Below are 12,643 nucleotides of genomic sequence, written 5' to 3' on the forward strand. Positions count from 1 at the left end.
GGTGAAAGCAGAATGAAAGATCTAGCCAGAAGTTATGTGTGATGGCTGGGCTGAGATAGAGAGGATAGTTAATCAATGGCCCAACAGGCTCTGCCACCACCACCTAATCGGCGCCCTCGGGCATGACCAGAGAGACTTTGGGCAAGAATACATATTAACCTCGTAGGACCCTCTGTGTTTCTGATTATAGTGAACGCACACTCAAAGTGGCTGGATGTCCACCTGATGAAATCTACAAGGGCCGCTGACACCATTGACAAACTGAGAAAATCTTTGCCATTCATGGTATCCCTGAGGTTCTTAGTATCAGACAATGGTGCATCCTTTACGGCGGAGGAGTTTCAGAAATATGTAAAATCAAACGGCATTCACCATGATCGGTCAGCCCCTTACCATCCAACATCAACGGGTGAGCGGAACGTGTTGTGCAAATGTTCAAGGCCTCAATGAAGAAACAAATCAATAGGCCTCTGCCTTTAAGGATCGCCAGCTTTCCGTTATCATACAATACCATGCCAAATGTGACCATGGGGGTCACACCAGCTGAGTTGCTCATGGGACGTCGTTTAAGGGCATGTTTGGATATGACATTTCCAAATTTGACGAGGAGGGTGGAGGCTCGGCACGCCTCTCAGAAAGAGAATCACAACTCAAAGAAGAGTGACTGAGGCTTCCGAGTTGAGGATTAGTCATGGTCAGAACTTTTGCAGCAGGACTGGCATGGGTGACTGGTGGAAGGGACAGGGCTGGTCTCCTTTGTTGCAGAGATACGAGATTGTCGTGTTAAGAAACATGTAGACCCCCTGAGGAGGGGAGCAGTGCCTGATACAAGGGATCAACAGGTGATTCCAGCAGTACAGGTAGACCCACCTGGAACATTTCAGTAACGGAGAATACAACAGCTGCCAAGGAAGAATTAGACCCTGGGTTGGTGAGTTTGCCATTCGCCTTGACCTGACCTGATTTCTCATACCCAGGTGAACCTAGCTCAGAGTTGAGACATTCTACAAGAGAGAAGTTGCTGGATCGACTAGACTTACGACAGGTTGTCATGGGGGTTTTCCCCCTGATGTTTTTCTGCAATATGTTTGTGTTAATGATTTTCTTTTTGTTTTTTTCCTTAGGTGACTTCAGGAGCTAGGGGGGGAAGAAGTGTGGTAGCATGGCCCCTTTAAGGGGGGCGGGGGTTCCCTGAGAGCTATGTGGTCAGGCCGGACCCTATAGAGTGTCGAGGTGGGAAGCTGAGCCAATGGTGTGCCAAGTAGTATATCCCGGGTTGAGAAGGATCGGCTGTTGGAGCCAGGGAAGAGCAGTGTACAGTCGCATAGTTATTCCACCGAACCCTATTTGTATACGTAGTTGTCATTGACAATAAAATCTTTTTGTTCTGAAGCCTCATTGAGTTGTCCACTATTTATTACAGTTGGATTCTCTCTTGTTAGAGATGGTCATTGCCTGACACTTGTGTGCTGTGAATGTTACTTGCCACTTGCCAGTCCAAGCTTAGATATTGTCCAGGACTTGCTGCATTCAGTCATGGACTGCTTCACTCTTGGCATTGGTGACCCAGCACTTTCTTGATATTCCTCGACCTCTTGCTCTGCGCACCATTGAGGACAGGACCCTGAAATGTAGTCTAGATATTAAACAACAGAAATGTCGTCAGTTTTACATCTCCAAAACTGGTGAAAAAAATTAAATCCAGCTGTGGTTTTGATGGTTGCAATCCAAAGACATTGTGATTTTGAGAGCCAGCTACGAGCATTCTTACACCCAAAGTACAACATGCAAATTAGGAGCAGGAGTAGGCCCCTCAGCCCCTTGAGCCTGCCCCACCATCCAATGAGATCAGGGCTGATTTGACTGTAGGGAACCCCAACCCTACATTCTCGCCCAACTCTGATAACCTTTCACCCCCTTGGTACATTTTATTATAGGAAGAAGTCTCACAACACCAGGTTAAAGTCCAACAGGATTATTTGGAATCACGAGTTTTCGGAGCGCTGCTCCTTCATCAGGTGGGTGGAGAGATGGGTTCACAAACACGGCATATAGAGGCAAAGACACAATTGCAAGATAATTCCAGATTAGAATGTGAAGAATGGTTGGATTGTGAGTCTTTACAGGTAATCAAGTCTTTGCAGGTATAAACAGTGTGTGTGGAGAGAGGGATAATCACAGGTTAAAGAGGTGTGAATTGTCTCAAACCAGGACAGTTAGTAGGATTTTGCAAACCCAGGCAGTATGGTAGGGGTTACAAGTAGTATAACATGAACCCAAGATCCCGGTTGAGGCCGTCCTCACGCATGCGGAACTTGGCTATCAGTTCCTGCTCGGCGATTCTGCATTGTTGTGTGTCTTCCAAATAAACCTGGTTGGACTTTAACCTGGTGTTGTGAGACTTCTTACTGTGCCCACCCCAGTCCAACACCAGCATCTCCACCTCACTTTTTATTATGTTACAATTGCTATACAAACTCAAGTTCTTGTTATTTTAACACAAGTGACAAGCACACATCTGGTTTCCGTTATTCCGTTATTTCTGCAACACTTAATCTCCTGGACACCAGTGCCAAGAAAACAGGAGAGAAATCATAGCAGCTGTAAAAAAAGAATTGTATGTCCTTTCAACATTGTTTGAACACCTCCACCCATTATAAAAATATTGGAGATAGCGGGGCAGAGATTTTTTTAAAAAGCCATTTGAAGGACGGCCAAGAATCCTCCAATCAGATTATGAAATGCCCGTCTGTTGTCCAATTGACGTTAGAAAGTAGGTGCAGCACAGGGACAGATGCGTCGGGCAATCATTGGTGGAGCTGATTATTTGGAGTGTGGACGGAGAAATAACGGCTGCAACAATAATTTAACAACAATAATGGCAATAGTGGCTTTAAAATGGCTATTCTGGCTGAGAGCTAAGCATGCTGGGAATTTTGGTCAACTTATAGATTAAAACCAGCTGCAGGTGGTAAAGAGGCTCTGATCTGGGAGCTGTGATCTGAAACCTCCCAGATAATGGAAGTTATTTACATTGACCGATGACATCATTCTGGCTGCATTTGATTAGCCTAATCGGACGATGCAATTGAGGGTTTCTGATCAATTAACTGACTGGATGACAGAGAATCTTCTGGAAGCGAGTGGAGAATTGTGGATAAAATGACATGTGAGTCCTTTGTTTGGCAGCAATAACTCGAAGAGACCAACCATCGCAACAAGACCTGTACCCTGAAGTATGCTTCAGGGAATAAGAAGATCGATTCTATACCGAGGATATCTCTTGGCGAAGGTTTTCCTAAACTCGGTAGTATCTATTTTCAGTTAAATAGTTAAAGTTGATGTTCAGTTAAAGTTAATATGCAGTTTAAGAGTTAAAATTCAGTTGAAAGCTGATGTTCAGTTTGAGTTAAAGTTCAGTAAAGAGTTAATGAGTTGCAACTGTTTCTGTTTGAGTTGGTACTAGAAGTGTTAAATAAAGAAATAATTGAATTACTGTCCTTGTTTGTCTCATTAAACTGGAATGCTTGGAAGGTGTTTAAATTAAAGTTTTATAACAGGAGATTGAGTTGGTGTGATGAACCACTCACGAAAATGTCCAAGTGGAGTTGGCAAATCAAGCAGAATGCAAGTGGCTGGCATCTGAATGGGGATTATAAATCCATCCAATCCTTCCGGGAGTGAGCTTGCTTGGGAGTAAGGATGAGGCATTTTATTAGAGACTTAAAGAGAAGGAACAACTTCATTTGAAGGTGGTGAAGCACGTTGTACTGTAGGAAAACCTAGAACTACCATGGATGGATGTGGAAGATATCACTTCGATCATCTGGTGTAAGGTTGCTTTGAGTTTCCATAATAAACAACACTGTGGCTTTGCAATGCCTAATGACTGGCAGTCTGTCAGATGCCATGTATAATGTATGCTCTTAAAGGACTTTAATGAGAGTCAGGGACTTAGAAGAACCAGCAGAATGATCGTTTTCTTTTTAATTGCATCCCTCTCTCTACCACTAAATGAAGCCATTACTACAGCCAAGCTGTCTAAATTACACACACAATTATAATCATTTCTAACCAAGGCCATGCTCACTGAATAATAAACGGCTACCACTGTGAATGCTGGGACTGAATGATCACAGTTCCTGATGCAGCTATTACTATGATTACTGCTACTGAGTTCCTGTCCATCAGCACAGCAGCCACAATAGGGCTGAATGAATTCATTCTGATCGCTGCTGATTCTGAATCTACCTGGTTGTTTCTGAGTAGCAGAATCCCGTTCAGTGACAAGTCGCTCTTGACGTTGTCACTCCAGCATTTCCTTGATCTTTTTCTGCTTCTTGCTCTGTGCACTGTGGTGTGAAAGGGCCCGAAAGGTAGTCTCGCTGATAGAAACAGAAGTGTCACCAGTTAGATGGTTCCAAAACTAGATGAAATAAGTCAAATCCAACTGTGGGTATGAAAGTTGCAATCCAAAGGTATTGGCCGGAAATCTCTGGCCATTCACGCCGGCGGGATTCTCCAGTCCCGCCGGCAGCACACCTCTGCCCATGGGTTTCCTGCCGGCATGGGGTGACGTCAATGGGAATTCCCATTGACAGCAGTGGGACCAGAGAATCCCGCTGCCAGCAAACAATGCACCACCTCCCGCTGGCAGGAAACATGTGGCTGGGAGGCCGGAGAATCTCACCCACTGTGATTTTGAGAGTCACCGGTAAATACTCCTGTGCCCAAAGTATGAATTTAGGCTCATACATACAAATTAGGAGCAGGAAAGGCCACTCAAGCCTGGTCCGCCATGCAGTAAGGTCATGGCTGGTCAGTTTTTAACCTCAATTCCACACTCCTGCCTACCCCAGATAACCTTTCACCCCCTCCCAACCTTGCTTCTCAAGAAAAAAATCTACCTCAAGGGTTAACACCTGATTCCACCACCTTTTCCCTACCTGAGACTTGAACAGAAGCTAGCAAGAAATGTAAAAAAATGGATAGAAAGATCTTCTACAGGTAATTAAAAAAGAAAAGAGTAAGTTAAGTGACGGATAGTCCTCCAGAGAGTGAGAATGGAGAGTTAATAATAGTTAATCATAGGATCCCCACAGAGCAGAAGGAGGCCACTCAGCCCATCGAGCCTGCACCAACAACAATCCTATCCCCGTACCCCCACATATTTACCCTGCTAATCCCCCTGAAACTAGGGTCAATTTAGCATGGCCAATCAACCTAACCCTAATGAAGTACAGGCTGGAGTTTTTCAGAGGTTTAAATTTATTTATTAGTGTCACCAGTAGGCTTACATTAACACTGCAATGAAGCTACTGTGAAAATCCCCTAGTTGCCACACTCTGGCGCCTGTTCGGGTACACTGAGGGAGAATTTAGCGTGCCCAATGCACCTAACCAACATGCTTTTTGGGCTGTGGGAGAAAACCGGAGCAGCCGGAGGAAACCCACACAGACACGGGGAGAACGTGCAGACTCCGCACAGACAGTGACCCAAGCCGGGAACCCAGGTCCCTGGCGCTATGAGGCAGCAGTGCTAACCAGCTGCTAACAAGCTAACCACCTGCTAACAGGACCCCTGCTGGGCAGCACCGACATGCCCAACAGGGGTCTTGTTGCCAGGACCTGAAGTGGAGAGGTGACCCTGATATGGTGGGCGGCAGCTACCTGAGCTGCATGGTAACAGTGACAAACAATTAAGTGGCTGCCACCGGCACTGCTGTCCAATGAAGATGGCAACTCACCCCCAGAATCAGCCCTCCTGATCACAGTGCTAGCAGCCTCGATGTCTCGCAGTGACTACATTACAGGGGCTGCTCCTGGAGGGTGAAGCCACATAGATGGCTGTGCACCCTCCAAATCAGGCGATTGTGTTCTGGGCACACTGTGTTCAGTCAGGCAGTCTCCTTGCAAAGGGGCGAATTGAGGTGGGGAGGTGGGGGCACATTCACTGAGCTCAGGGGTATTGTTGCTTTGGGAGCAGCAATTGCCAACAGAGGAGGCTCTTCTTTGGGACAAAAAGAGGGGACGCCCTCTGCCCACTGGGACACTGCCACGGTTTACCTCACACCACCAGGCAGTGAAGGGCACCCTCACCCCTAGCTAAATGCCCTCAGAGGCAGGAAGAGGCTTTCAGTTGGTTACTTTTTTTAATAGAATCCCTACAGTGCAGGAAGAAGCCATTTGGCCCATCGAACCTGCACCGACAACAATCCCACCCAGGTCCTATCCCCGTAACCCCACATATCTAACGTGCTAATAACCCCTCCTGACAATAAGTAAGAATTTAGCATGGCTACTCAACCTAACCAACATCTTTGGACTGTGGAAGGAAATCGGAGCACCCGGAGGAAGCACACACAGACATGTAGAGAATGTGCAAACTCCACACAGACAGTCACCCGAGGCTGGAATTGAACCCGGGTCCCTGGTGCTGTGAGGCAGTAGTGCACTGTGCCATTGTGTCACCCTTAAATAGTTGAACTGGACTTAGGCCATCGACCACCTATCCCACCACTGGCAAAATGATATGGGAAGGTGTCGGGCATGCCAGCTGATGCCTTCTGATGCCATTTTGTTGGTCTTCCTATATTCCAGCCCATACCCAAAAGCCCCATTAAATCCAGATGAGAGTCACTATCCCACAAATAGCAACGTGATAATGATCAGATAAGATAACCCCTTCTTGGTGGTGTTTTCTGAGGGATAAGTATTGGCCCAAGGAAAGCCCCCTGTTCTTCTTTAACGAGCGTTATGGGATCTTTCGCCTCTACCCAGAAGATCTGATGGTGCCTCAGCTTTAACATCTCATTTGAAAATTAGCAGCGACTGATACTGCAATGCTCATGGTTTTCTCTGCTCTTCGACCGTACCAGACGATATTCATTCAGGCAATCTATATAAGGTATTGTTATTTGAAGTGGACAGCAAAATAAACTAGATTATATTGAAGCTAATTCAATTACAGATCACTAGACTAGCCATTCTGTCTCTGTAGGAATCCGACTCGATATTGGAAAGCCTTTGTGTGTGTCAGTGCGTCAGTGTATTACTATCTCACCCACCGGAGGGCGGTCAGCCCCTGTCACCACCTCCTGCACGCCCTTTGAATTCAGCCTGACTGCGCTGCAAAAATATCAGTGACGACCCTGGGCCACCGCTTGATGGACGACGGAAAGCAAACATGCGGGGCGGGATTTTCCAGCCACCCTCGCCCCAAAACCGAATCCCGACCCCCAAATCCCGCCCGAGGTCAACGGGCCTTGGCATGATCCTGTCCCACGCGGTGTGATTCCTGTGGCGGACGGGACGGGAAGATCCTTACCCAGCAATCAAATCACAAAAAGGAAACACAAAGGGAAAAAGAAATGTAAAGGCGCTTCAGATTACTAGTTATTTCTGTGAGTTGAGGAGGTACTTTTCTCACACACCTTTCATGTCAAGTTAAACTCAAGTGAAAGATGATAGCAATTCCCGGCCTCAGGTCACTGTCTGTGCGGAGTCTGCACGTTCTCCCCGTGTCTGTGTGGGTCTCCTCCCTGTGCTCCAGTTTCCTCCCACAGTCCAAAGATGTGCTGATTAGAAGCATTGGCCATGCTAAATTCTCCCTCAGTGTCCCCAAACAGGCACCAGAGTGTGGCAACTAGGGATTCTCAAAGTTAATGTAAGCCCATTTGTGACACTAATAAATGAACTTTAGTTTGTGTCAGTCGGAGAGTTGGAGGTGGGGTCAGCCATTCAGTTTCGACTGACTAAGTCTCTGAATACATTACCAAATCTACAGCAGCGCTCCCCCCACTCCCCCACACCCCACCGCCCCCCACCGCCCCCCCCCCCCCCCGCCCCCCACAGTGGCACAGCGGTTAGCACTGCTGTCTCACAGCGCCAGGGACCCAGGTTCGATTCCCGGCTTGGGTCACTGTCTGTGTGGAGTTTGCATGTTCTCCCCGTGTCTGCGTGGGTTTCCTCCGGGTGCTCCGGTTTCCTCCCACAGTCCAAAGACGTGCTGGTTAGGTGCATTGGCCATGCTAAATTCTCCCTCAGTGTACCCGAACAGGTGCCAGAGTGTGGCGACTAGGGGATTTGCACAGTAAACCTCATTGCAGTGTTAATGGAAGCCTACTTGTGACAATAATAAATAAACTTTTTTAAAAACAGGTAGCGTCGACTCATTTCCCCGACAAAATGGTACTGAGAGCCGGATAGTTACACAAACGATGAGCAGAAAATCAATCCCAGTCACTTAGAGCAGTGCAGTGGCCAGGCGTGATTGATGAGGCTGTTGTCCACCCAGCTCCATTCAGACTGGAACTTGTGGTATCGCGACAGGCAACCAATAATGAGCAATATGCGCGCTGCCATTTTCCCATCATTACCTTGTCCCTTCTCCCCGATTGATTTAAAAGAATCGCTCGACTGAACGCAGCACTTTGTGTTCAGTCCCATTTGCGAAGGCACATGGGATGGTGTTCAGATGTTTTTCTTTTGATGCACAGTAACGATGTTAATTGCAAATGGCAATGTGTTAAATGATCCAGCAAAGTGGAGCAGAGGCTCAGAGCAAAGCAGCTGGATTGTCCAGCACTGCTACTCACCCTCTCCAGCGAAGGAAAAATCTTCTCAATGTTTCCCTCCCACACTCGGGTCGAGATACGTGGACAAAACTATTGGATTGGAAATTTCTCCAACAGGACTCTCCACGCTTGTTTGAATAAACCTAGCGCTAAATCTTACCCTTTTTTCATCCTTGAAGCACGCTGGCTCTGTCTTCGACAGTGGAGCAGTTTCGCACTTTGCTAAGAAGGGAAATCAAATGGTGCTTTTTGACAAGGATCAATTAAGCAGCAACTGGCACATGCGTGTGCCACCTTGCCAAGCTGAAGCTAAGCCAAGCCATGGCTGAGGCTGTAGGCGGCCAGACCTGGCAATGTTCCAGTCAACTTTCAAAGTGTTAAAACAATATTCAATTTAACAGTAAGACCTTGTTATCATTACCGGCCAATCCATCTAACCCACACATCTTTACGTTGTGGGAGGAAACAGGAGCACACGGAGAAAACCCACGCAGATACGGGGAGAACAGGCAAACTCCACACAGACAGTGACCCGAGGCTGGAATTGAACTTGGGTCACAGTTGGCACTGTGAGGCAACAGTGCCAACCACTGTGCCACCCATTTCAACAAGCAGCATAAGGGTTACAGCTGGGATTAGGAGAGGGGAAAGCCAGATATTGGAGTTGGGGTGGAGGGGGGGGGGGGGGGGGGCGGCACTGGGGAGCTCGGTGCAGAGATGGAGCAAAAGAAAGGCAATTGACGGGGGCAAAGGTTGCAGGTTGACCTTGAGGTTGGATTGGGGTTGGGACGGGGGAGTCAGCTATGATCTCAGCATGGAGTACACATCAGTGTTTAGAGAGATGGAGTGGGTGGGACTGCAGTTATAATCAGCGTGAGACAGAGGCCTCAGTTGGAACAGGGAAGGCTGTGGTGTGTTTAACAGACAATTTGTTCCTCTTGGCCCACGTGTGGCCCTGTTTTATCATTGCGTCGGGCCCATTTTCGGGCGCAAAAACATGGTTAAGTCGGGTGTGAGGCCATTAACGCGATCCGCGCCCGTGTCCACGCAGATGACCACTTTTACTGAGACCTGGGAATGGCCGTGATCTGATTAATGAACTGCCCACCCAACTTTATCAGCATTTCAACCTTTACCACTGCGTTCACCGATCCGGAATCCCGCCAAAATGGACCTGCTGAGTAAAAGTTTGAATCGGACACTCCAGCTGCTGAAGAGGTGAGTTCAGTGCTTCCAACGGCTCTCTGACTCAGATCAGTGGTGGGGGTGTGGGGGGAGGGAGGCGGGTCAGATCATTCTCTGGGGGGAGGGGGGGAGTGAGGCCAGATCATTCTCTGGTTGGGGGGGGGAGGTAAGGGAGTGAGGCCAGATCATTCTGGGGGGTGGGGTGGGGGGTGGGGGGCGGGGGGGGGGGGGGGGGGTGGGTGGGAGTGAGACCAGATCGTTGTCTGGTTGTGGGGGGGGGGAGGGTTGATCATTGTCTGGTGGTGGGGGGTGAGGAGAGCCGATCGTTGTCTGGTGGTGGGAGGTGTGGGGGGTAAGAGCTGACTGTTGTCTGATGGTGGGGGGTGGGGGGGGGGAGAGCCGATCACTGTCTGGTTGGGGAAGGGAGGCGGGCCAGGTCATCCTCTGGTGAGAGGGTTGGGAGGGAGGAGCAGGCGGGTCAGATGTTCCTCTGGGGCGGGGAGGGGTGGAAGTGAGGCCAGATAATTCTCTGGGGGTTGGGGGGAGTGAGGCCAGATCATTCTGGGGGTGGGTGGTGGGGGGGGGCGGTGAGGCCAGATCGTTCTGGGGGGAGGAGGAGGAAGGCGGGTAAGATGTATCTCTTGGGGTGGGGGGAGAGGGGGGAGGCCCGATCGCTCACTGGTGGGGGGAGGGGGCAGATGGATCTCTGGTGCAGGGGGGAGGCAGGGAGGTCCACTGCCACTCTGTGAGTGATCGGTGGGGGGAAAGGGGGCAGGAGGTCACAATCGGTCTGGGTAGTGGAGAGGGGTGGGTGGATAAGGGGGACAGTGATGTCTGTGGGGACCATCGCTCCCGCTTTTCGCTCCCGGGCCGCTTTCTCCGCTTTTTGCGTCCCAGGAGCGATCTGACACGGACGCGCTTTTTCAAATTTTTTTCTAATTGCGCATGCGCAGTTCAGAGCTCCGATCGTTTCGGGCGCGCTAAGCCCCACCCACAGCGCGATTCGGACCCGCGATTTTTTTTTTCAGGCTAAGTGCTAATGGGGGCGCCTGAAAGCAGATTTCCAAGTCAGATCTGAATTGTACCCAGATTCAGCACTTAGAATGAAAATGGTAAAATCGGGCCCATGGAGTGCTGCAAACATCACTTACCTTCTACCGGCAGCTCCTGTCTCTATTTTAGTGCTGGTTCCCTGTTAGGGCCTGATTTAATTATGTTAATGAAGGGTCCCACCTCCTCATGATAGCAACGCACACACACACACACACACACACACACACACACACACATGATAAGACATAGGATGGTGCAAATGGCAACAAATACATCTGATTTGCTTTGGTTACACTTAAAGCATTTATCCTTCAATCAACAATTAAAACATATGGTTTGGTCTTTATCTCATTGCTGTTTTTGGGAGCCAGTTAATGTAAACTGGCCAAGTTTCCTCGTTACAATGCTGACTACACAGCAGTTTTGTATTCTAAAGTTCAGCCTGACAGAGGCTGAGGACAGGAAAGTGGGCATTGGCAAGGAGAGTGCCAAGGAAATCAAGAAGGCACTGCCGAAGAATGGCAAGAAAGAGAGACGAGTCAGCAAGGGAAGTTTCCTACATTTACAAGTTCCCCGACACCAGCATCTTCTCCAGCCTGATTGACGAGCATTGTGAACCCATTCATGAATGATATTTTCAAATGCCTCATGGGCAAGGCTTCCCACGTGGCCCATTGCAATAAACGCCAGACCATCAGCTCCCGGAAGATCCAGGCTGCTGTGTGCCCGCTGCTGCCCAGGGATTTGGTCAAGGACACCGTTTCGAAAGGCAAAATGTCACTGACCAAGTCCACCAGCTCCATGTTAAAGTCAGAATTAGTTGTAAAGCACTTTGGGACGTTTTGGGATGGTGAAAGATTCTACATAAATGCATGCTCTTTCTTCTTGTGCAACATAATTTTGGGGCTGTGAACGTAGCCCAGTCCATTGCACAAACCAGTCTCCCATCCAATGACTCTGCCTACACTTGCTGCTGCCTCGGCAAAGCAGTCAGCATAATTAAGGACCCACGCACTCCAGACACACTGTCTTCCATCTTCTTCCATCAGGAAAAAGATGCAATAGTCTGGGGTCACGCACCAACCGACTCAAAAACAGTTTCTTCCCTGCTGCCATCAAACTTTTGAATGGTCCTACCATATATTAAGCTGATCTTTCTCTACACCCAAGCTATGACTGTAACACTATATTCTGCACCATTTCCTTTCCTTCTCCCCTGTGTACTCTATGAACGGTATGCTTTGTCTGCAGAGCATGCAAGAAACAATACTTTTCACTGTATCCCAATGCATGTGACAATAATAAATCAAATCAATCAAATATTATAAACATTGGAATTATGGGTCAATCGCACCATGCCTGTTGTTACCCTGTTGTAGCGCTCCTCAAATGGCCTTTAACTTATTGTAATGACCAGTCTACACTGAATGAATTATAGTTTCAGTTTATTTGCAAAGCACATCTCTCAGATGTGACTATCAATTACTTCCCTGATGTAAGAGAGAGCCTGACCTTTCCAGCTCAGCTGAGTTCACACAATGACGAGGCCTAGTTTTGACTAAAAGGGAAGCCTGAAGTGTCAAGGTGCCTGTGCAACCCCCGACCCCACAAGTACTTGGTCTGACTCACTGAGCATTTCCAACATCTGGTTTTGCTTCAGGTTTCCAGCATCTCAATTTTTGTTCTTGCGTTTTGCTCTCGGTCTAACTCTACTTGCACATGGATAAAGTTTCATCAAATCAGGGAAAGGCTGAGTAGGAATGCACCAAAGAAGGCTTAACTTTCAAAAGATGGCCGGTGAATAGAAAGATGTGCTTTCAGTTGTAAAAA

The sequence above is a fragment of the Mustelus asterias genome, chromosome 2 (assembly GCF_964213995.1).
Source record: "Mustelus asterias chromosome 2, sMusAst1.hap1.1, whole genome shotgun sequence".
Taxonomy (NCBI): Eukaryota; Metazoa; Chordata; class Chondrichthyes; order Carcharhiniformes; family Triakidae; genus Mustelus; species Mustelus asterias.